Source organism: Phoxinus phoxinus (assembly GCF_949152265.1).
Source record: "Phoxinus phoxinus genome assembly, chromosome: 13".
Classification (NCBI taxonomy): Eukaryota; Metazoa; Chordata; class Actinopteri; order Cypriniformes; family Leuciscidae; genus Phoxinus; species Phoxinus phoxinus.
The window spans coordinates 26,132,885-26,140,403 of record NC_136888.1 but is presented as its reverse complement, the minus strand read 5'-3'; the positions used below and the strand labels follow the sequence as shown (position 1 = coordinate 26,140,403).

The window sequence follows — 7,519 nt, the reverse complement described above, 5'->3', positions numbered from 1 at the left end:
AACAGACAGTTATCCATGTGACTTGTGCAGTATAATTTGAAGATATAAACATTTGAAGGGTTAATTCACCCCAAAATGAAAATGATGTCATCATTTAATTACCCTCATGTCGTTCCAAACCCGTAACATATTAGTTTATCTTCAGAACAGATATTAAGATCTTTTTGATGAAATCTGAGAGCTTTCTTTCCCTCATCTGACAATCCATGCAACAACCACTTTGACGCTTCAAAATGTTCATAAGGAGATCGTAAAATTAATCCATATGAATAGAGCGGTTTAGTCCAAATTTACTGAAGAGACACGATCGCTTTATATGATGATCGGATTGAATTTAGGGAGAAATTCATATGGTTCGGAACGACATAAGGATTGGCAGAATTATTGAGTGAAAGCATTAACAATATCTAATTTGAGACAAATGCTAATTCAGCCTAATTTGTTACAGCAGTAATGCACAGCTTTTTTTACACTTAATGTAACTAATGTAATGTAAAAAATTCACAGTCCCCCCCTAACACGCCCCTAAATCCCAATGGTCATCATAAAGGTGACTGATGTAAACCAAAATCAGTCTCCGTATTAATTATTGTCAATTAACTGCTTGACAAATGTGCAATTAATGTAATAATATATCATCATCATCATCATAAACCGGGCTCTTCATTTTCCATGGTGGTCAATGGTTTGATCGCATTGAAACAGGATCATTCCAGTTGCATAACATGAATACAAAATTTACAAGTGTTTATTGTACTTTATGAATGCATGTACCGTAATTGTGTCTTTTTATATGGCTTGATGAGGGAACCATAACATCCACTCATAGATACCCACTGAGCACAGACACGTCCAAACGACGTCATTACAACGTCTTTGTCGAACGTTCAGAAGACGTCCACTGAGTAGCCAGAATGAAAGTTTTTGCAACGTCTTTTTTAGACGTCTCTTTGACGTTCAATGTTGACGTCCAAGTGACATAAAAAGTGAACGTTCAAAAGACGTCCAATGAAGAGTCAGCTTGAACGTCTTTTCTAGACGTCTTTTGAACGTTAACTATGGACGTCCAAGTGACATAAAAAGTGAACGTTCAGAAGACGTCCACTGATGAGCCAGAATGAAAGTTTTTGCAACGTCTTTTTTAGACGTCTTTTTGACGTTCACTGTTTACGTCCAAGTGACATAAAACGTAAACGTTCAAAAGACGTCCACTGAAGAGCCAGAACGAACGTCTTTTTTAGACGTCTTTTCAACGTTAACTATGGACGTCCAAATGACATAAAAAGTAAACGTTCAGAAGACGTCCACTGAGGAGCCAGAATGAACGTTTTTGCAACGTCTTTTTAACGTTCACTATTGACGTACACATTGAACTTTTTAAATTATCATTATTGACGTCCAACATCTTGACAGGGTTCTAAATAAAAAAGTCATTTCAATGTCACCTACAAATGTCTTGAGGGCATTCACACAATTGACACATTTCTTGATTTCAGATGTCACAAATCAACTGTATTATTTTAATTGTTAATGAGGCCTGTCTTATCCTCTACTCCTATTATCTTTATTAAACCATGTTTTGGTCATCAGACCTTCATCAGTTTACAAGGTTGGATGACCACATGGTATACAATAAAACTCACTCGAGTCATAGTGAAAGCAGTGTGCACTACTGCTTTAAAATTGTAAATAAATGACCTATCCCCGCCCCTGATATGCAAATACATTTTAGTATCCTTATTGGAAATAAATGACATCTGATCTATTAAAAAGGACAAAAATATAAATAAATAGTTTGAAATGCCAATATTTTATTTTTTTACATCTTTAATGATTTAAAAAAAAAAATCTGAACAGGCTGATTACTAAAACAAATTTGAAACAATGAACAAAGCAAGTGAACAAAAATATATAGAATTTTCCCTTAACTACACAAAATTTCACCACCCCTGTATGCCCTCCCCCTCCCATTCTTCTCAGCGCTGAACAGGCTGATAAATAAATACAATTAATTTAATTATTTAAACGGCAAGTGAACAAAACAATTATAATAATATCCCCTAAATTATAGAATATTTAAACCCCTGTGTGCCCTCCCCCTCCCTGGCGCATGCTTTAGGTGGTCTGCGGCATGGAGCTTGATTGTAGCCTCAGTCGCATTTGCATCCCATTTCAAGACAGCCACTGCAAGAGTTGAACAAAAACAAAAAAATATATACATTTTTATATATATATAGAAAACCAGTGTTACATTGCAATGACTTCACATACAATATTTTTTATGTGAAAACAACCAGCTGAGAAGTTCCTTATTCCTCCTGTCAAATATCAACTAAGTGGCAATACTGCACAGACCCATGGTGACTGGTGTGGTATATGGCAGCATACACCTGACTGAAGATTGGTTCTGCAATATTTTCGCTAACACTGACACTAGAATATGTTGAGGTAGTGAAAACAAGTGAGTTAGTGTTAAACTTAAATGACGTGGGAAACTGATGTGTACCTTTAATTGCTTCAAATGTTTTGGTTGATTCTAGAGGCAGTTTTTGCTTCTTCCCCTTCCCCTTCATGTTAAAACTCGACATTAGCCGGTTGGTGAAGAGCCTGAGGAAACAAATTCACTATTTAGAAATGACACGTGTGTGGTAATCTACAGGAACTGTAGCATGGGTGAGTGCCAAGAGTAGACTAAAGAAATGTGGTTCTGTTTAATCGATTCCAGAAAACAACAGAGTTGACCATTTTATAGCTCCAATGACATACTTTCCTGTCCTTGCACTTGTGAAATCCCCTCCTCTTTATACCTTACACATCAAGTTTCTTTGAGGACTCATGATTGCATTTCAGATAATTAATAAGCATTTAATCTCCTCCATTGTCTCCAGCTGCACTATATGGGCGGATGACAGAGGCAACTTACATTTGTTTAACTTTTTTTTATGAAATATGAAAATGGCAGTCAATGCAGTTTTCTGGAGCTTTTTCTATTTTTCCACAGCTTTCTTGTTTCGGACAGTGGTCTAGTGAATAAAGTGTATAGTATAAGTTGGTTAAGATGCGTCACATCCTCCGTCGACCAGCAAACTGTGACAATAAATGTAACGCGTTTTGTGTTCTGCGTGTAACATGTTCCTATATGTAGGGATCTTGTTAAAAATACCTGTCTAAAATTTTATGTATTCCATCTCTCAGATCTCTCCCTCCAATTCTGCTGAGTTGAAGCACCTTTAAAGGAACACTCCGACTTTGTGGGACATTAGCCTATTCAACTTATCCCCCAGAGTTAGATAAGTCCATACATACCTTTTTCATCTCCGTGCGTGCTATAAGTCTGTTTGACGCACCCACCGCTAGCCTAGCTTGGCACAAAGACTGGATGGTAATGGTTGCAGCTAGCATACTAATCCAAATAAGTGACAAAATAACTCTTTCCTATTTACATGTTGTGATTTGAAAAACAAAGTCACATGAGACACAGACATATTTTAACCGTATAAATACTGGGAACTATATTCTCTGAAGGCGAAGCACTGCTACTTGGGCGGAGTGATAACCACAGCACCTGAGACGCGCCGTGGTGAGGAGCAGAGTTCGTTCAGAGCGCGTCTCAGGTGCGCTGCGGTTATCACTCCGCCCAAGTAGCAGTGCTTCGCCTTCAGAGAATATAGTTCCCAGTATTTATACGGTTAAAATATGTCTGTGTCTCATATGACTTTGTTTTTTGTACACTCTGTGACTATACAAATCACAACATGTAAATAGGAAAGAGTTATTTTGTCACTTATTTGGATTAGTATGCTAGCTGCAACCATTTACATCCAGTCTTTGTGCTAAGCTAGGCTAGCGGTGGGTGCGTCAAACAGACTTATAGCACGCACGGAGATGAAAAAGGTATGTATGGACTTATCTAACTCTGGGGGATAAGGTGAATAAGCTAAAGTCCCAAAAAGTCGGAGTGTTCCTTTAAAGAGAGGGTGTAACATTCCTGACATGTTAGAAAAATAATAACCTATAACAAGTTCTGACTTATATACCACAGAATAATATTTATAAATTAAATGGTGCATAAAATTATATCACTTCTAGATTGTGCATACCAGGGAGTCAAAGGCATCTTTATCTTTGAGGCGTTCCTCCTCTCTTTTAAACTCGTCCATCGTTTCTAGCTGCTCGATGTGGGCAGACGACAGGGGAGGCTCGCTTCTCCCCAGCCTTCTCACCTCGAGGTGGATGTCAACTAGCTTTGTCAAAACTTTTTTTTGAAATTCTGAAAACAAAAAGTACCACATATGTAAAAGTCTACATGTCGGTTTAAACTGCTGACAAGAAGCCAATTAGAAAATTATGCTAGTGTTATCCTTAAACAGATGTTCAAAGTTAGACCTGCTAATGCTGTATGTCCTGTTCAATTCATTTTTATAGTTTTTGATACCAGCTCTAACACTTCAGTACTTTCTTGCCATGAACATTGGAAATCGTAGGTCACTACAAGGCCCTGTACTGGCTTCATGTGCAGAGGATTGCTCTGAGAAAGACCTCCCAGAGGATCTTTGGATGGGCGTGTCATAATCTGAAAGACGAAATGTGTCTATTACATTATTGTTCGTAATATGAACATTGCTCTTGTAGCAAGTTGTGTGCCTCTGCTGTACTCAGCAGTCAGTGCAAAAAGACCAATATACTTTTAGCCATGATGATACTTGATAGAGAATAAATTAAGGTCAACCATGAAGCTAAGAATCTTAAAACCAGTTGTTAAAAATATGCACTATGACATGGCTGCTACTTTAGAACATTTACACTCTTGCCACGGTGAATTGCATTCGGAGGAATACCTTCTTTAGACAAATCGCTGTGCCTGGACTGCTTGTGTCCCATCTGGTGGCTCTGCCTGGACCCGTGGCTCTGATAATTGAATTTTAAACAATATTACTAACAGTCAATACATTTTAATGTGGTTTATAGTGAAAACGGTAATTGTCCCATCCCTATTCCGGAGTGTTAACAACTTAGGGTTAACTAATAATTGTTGCAAACTGGTACTACCAACAACATTAGTGTATTCCTGGAACTGGGCCTTAATGTATTTGAGATTCATAATAGTGGTTTCAATACTGACCAAAATAATTGTTATTGATTTTTTACATAATCGAGCAGCCCTAGTTTGTGCTCAAACCAAACTAGTTCCTAGTACAATTGATTTAGTTTGAGGAACAACATACGATAAAGGTTTTCTGCTTCAACATAAACTTACCTCTTTTTCTGTCTTTATTGCTTCAACCTAAAAAAGAGATAAAGAAGAATATTTCAAATTCTACAACTATTTTATATACAGAAATATACAGATCAGGGGCCGTATTAAAAAAAATATCTTATGACTAAAAATGTGCCAATTTAGGATAAACTCTTAAAATTAATGGGCATATCAGTCCAACATTTAAGACTTTTTCTAAGAGTATTTCAGCACATCTTAGCTAAGAGGACACAGTTAATTCTCATACTGTATTTTCAGAAACTTTGGGAATATTTATTCTCTCCCCAAATTCGTCACTAATAAAACACAATAAAAAAATAATTTAATGGGCAAGATTTTGTTTATAATATAAATGTTTTGCCATTTTATTAAAGTTTTCACATATAAGTCAAAAAAATTAAAATTTTAACAATAGTTCAAGCGTAATCTTTCTTTGTAAAAATATACGTTTTATCATCATACATATTTCAAAGGATTTGAATTGGAACAAACACTAACATCAGTTGATAATTCAACATAAAGTTACCTACTTTATTTTTGACAAAATACTATATATTTAGTCTAGTTTACAGTAAAAAAATGTATGATCTATCCAAAACTATTTGTCTATTTTTGACAAATATGTTTAACGTTAGACAATTTTCGTTTACTAGTTTTGGATAGATTATAATTTTTTTTTTAGAGCATATAACGTTACATTTTAATTTGCAGTTATACGTTGCTTACAAATACATATAAAATCACGACATTTAAATATTTAAACACTAATTTTGCTGTTTTTCAGACATTATTTCATATAGCGATTAGAACAATTTAGCACATACATAAGAATAACTTACTATTCACAGCTGGATCCAATTCTCCTCGAAGTGAAAATAATCCACTTCTGAGGTCGATTTTTCCAAGATTAACATTCTTATATCGTCACAAGACGACATAAAGTACATAAATCTGATTAAATTTGATATGTTTTATCGAGCTGATGTGGACATTGACAGGTTTTCATGGATTGCCTCAGAACATTTGCTTGAAAAGCGCGTGCTCTTCACGTGTTCACATATTAACGTTAGGCCTACAATTAACGTTAGCAGATGAGAGAACGACAGACATCTCTCTTTTTATACAGATTACATAAACAGAAAATATTTATATTAGTTTTGAATTCGATCATTTAAAAATAGACACTTATATTATAAAGATATATGCCTCTGTTTGCTGAGTTTTGTTTAAGATTAGACACGTGCTCCAGAAAAAAAGTTAACGGAGGGTCAGAATTATGTTTAAGCACAAAGTTTTGTTTCGATAAATTTGTAATTTTTTCTCACATTTCTTAAGTCTGTAACTTATGCAACGCCGGCGCGTTTGTCGACCCCGCGCAAAATGCCTACGTTTTAAGAAGTATTTCAAGGTATTAAGAGGCGTGACTTAATTCACTTCATCTGATGTCAACTGAATAACATATCAAATTAATGTTTTTTTTTGTACCTACCTGATTTTGTTCAATAAAAGCAGAGTCTCTGGATATCACCGTGTCTGCAGCCTCGCTTGATACCTTTCAGGTGACGTTGCGGTGTTGGCGTATATCGTGGCGATTCTTCTTCTTTGGTTTTTTCCTCTAACGGTTGTCGCAAAATGGTCGCAAACTATGGTCGCAAACTGTTTTAGTCAGTGCGCCACGCGGCGCCACGATGCCACCGTGCCACCCCCAGTTTATGAATGATCATGCTTATGCTATTGTTATTATTATGAAGAAAATAATAATTTTCATAATAATATTTTCTTAATATATTTATATATATACAGTTTTATATATTTTACAGGTCAAAAGTTTTAGATCGATACATTTTTTTATGTTTTTAAAATAAGTCTTTTCTGCTCACCAAGACTGCATTTATTTTATAAAAAAAAAACAATAAATAAAAAAAGCATCAGTCACTTCAATGTCACATGATTCAGAAATCATTATAATATGCTGATGAATGCTCAAAAAACATTCATTATTATTTTAAATGTTGAAAACAGTTGTGTACAATTTTTTTTCCAAATTCTTTGATGAATAGAAAGTTCAAAAGAACAGCATTTATTTAAAATATTTTCTAACATTATAAATGTCTTTACTGTAACGTTTGATCAGTTTAACATCCTTGATGAATAAAGTATTGATTTATTTTATTTATTTCTCCCAAAAATAAAATTAAAATTCTTACTGACCCCAAACTTTTGAAGGGTAGTGTTTAATGTTACAAAAGCTTTCAATTTCAG

General features: G+C 35.1%; 1 long non-coding RNA gene across 2 annotated transcripts; it reads right to left on the bottom strand.

Annotated features, from left to right (window-relative positions):
• Positions 1-1,863: 1,863 nt before the first annotated feature.
• LOC307009519 lies at positions 1,864-6,983 on the bottom strand. Of its 2 annotated transcripts, XR_013800054.1 has the most exons (7): positions 6,747-6,983; positions 5,258-5,284; positions 4,839-4,908; positions 4,387-4,573; positions 4,101-4,270; positions 2,507-2,607; positions 1,864-2,184 (listed from the first exon to the last, which is right to left on the bottom strand). It is a non-coding gene; the product is annotated as an uncharacterized lncRNA (long non-coding RNA). The 2 variants fall into 2 exon arrangements; XR_013800055.1 differs by having other exon boundaries at positions 4,101-4,573; positions 6,747-6,974.
• Positions 6,984-7,519: the final 536 nt, after the last annotated feature.